Genomic DNA, 1,979 nt, shown 5'->3' with positions numbered 1-1,979 from the left:
TTTTTTACAAAAAAAATTTACAAGTGAAATGTTACTACAAAACTTTTTATAAGGAATTTTTGCAAAACATTTACATTTTTACCATCGACTATTTCTGTTTTAAAATCATTATGTAGATTTAATACCCTATGCTGCACATCAATTTATGTGGGATGACAACTTAGTGACATGCATAAAAAAACACCACAAGGCATTAAAATGGAGACTTAAATACAAATATTGTTGCAATAAAACAGTTATAAAATTGAAAAATAGGACCTAAACATCATGCTTATCTAAGTTTGACAAATTAACTTTTTCTCCTAGATTACACACTTTTATTACTGCTCTCATGAGAGTGTGATAAATAATGACTTAACATCAAGTTCTAATGTAATCAGCAACACATACACAAACCTAACCAAAGAAAGTATACAGTAAGAAAAAACTATTCTAACACTGGAGTTTTACCATGATAAATACATAGCTTTGCACTGATAATTACAATAAAGAAAAGTTTTATAATGGTGGCAAAGGGAAAGAACAGTGAAATGCCATTAAACAAGACTCTACTGCACATCTGTGCCCTATTACTTATAACAGCTATATCCCACTGAGTCAAATAAAGGACATTGAAATTTACGATTCTTATAAGACAGAAAAGTAGACTCAGAATGGTATGCAGAAGAGACTGTCAAAATATTTCTAATTTCGGTGCTGAAATGTGCACCTGCTAACACAAATTAACATATTTTATATGCTATAAAGCTATCCAGACTCATTTGATAAATTTATAATAGGCCTCATTGTTGATTAAAAAATAACTTCCATTTTTAATGGACATACATAGGTTTATATTAAAACTTGTTCATGGAATAATGATGCAGAGTGTTCATACTTGGTTATTAACAACAACAACAAAAAGTGTCACTCTGAGGAAACATGATTAAAACATTAAGAAAGTTTCTTTGCATAAAAAAATTTATAGCACTGATTGTGTAGCATGATAGATAAAATATATATCTGATGTTTCAGCTCCTATATAATAAAATTAAAATTAACACTACCAAATGCTCCTCTGTACCAAACAAAACAACAAACCAATTCTGATGTTTTAAAGCCAGATACATCAGTTGTTAAGAGTACATTAAATAAAATATACAAAACAATTTACAAAATCCAACTAAAATTTAAAGACTCTGTTACAAGTCTACAAAAGCTTTAAGAAACTTGAAATTTATAACCACAGTGTAAAAATTTTTTTTTCCTTTAATCTCAAAGCTTTTTTATACAAACTGAAAGCACAAAAGACCTTCAGTTTTATATAACGCTACAAAGGGCTGGCCTAAAGTGTACATAGTGTAAACAGTAATCATTACAGTATTTCTCCTTCATCAAAAATACAAGAAACATCACAATTTTGGAAGAGAATTTGCATGAGTAGTACTTTCCTGAAATTATAGAGAACGCAAAAGAAAACATGTACCTATATTCAAACAATCCCCAAAGCAATGATGTTAATAAACTGAGCAGGTAAAAACTTTAGTTTTCAAATGGTAAATTTCACTGATTATGATTCTGTATAAATACTTTTTTAAAACATAAAATATCCTTACTAATGTTTAAGTTACTGGTATAATCCAAATCTTTTTCATATGAAACTTTTGGCCATCTTTCCTAATAAGACCCTTTCCTAGCCAGGCACAGTGGCTGATGTCTGTAATCCCAGCACTTTGGGAGGCCAAGGTGGGCGGATCACCTGAGGTCAGGAGTCTGAAACCAGCCTGGCCAACATAGAGAAATCCCATCTCTACTGAAAATACAAAAATTAGACGGGCATGGTGGCAAGCACCTGTGATCCCAGCTACTCAGGAGGCTGAGACAGGAGATTCACTTGAACCCGTTGCAGCAAGCCTAGGTCACGCCATTGCACTACAGCCTGGGCGACAGAGCGAAACTCCGTCTCAAAAAAAAAAAAAAAAAGGAAAAAAAAGGACAAT

The sequence above is a fragment of the Cebus imitator genome, unplaced genomic scaffold (genome assembly GCF_001604975.1).
Source record: "Cebus imitator isolate Cc_AM_T3 unplaced genomic scaffold, Cebus_imitator-1.0 Scaffold45, whole genome shotgun sequence".
In the NCBI taxonomy this organism is placed as follows: Eukaryota; Metazoa; Chordata; class Mammalia; order Primates; family Cebidae; genus Cebus; species Cebus imitator.
This window is presented reverse-complemented; position numbering follows the sequence as displayed.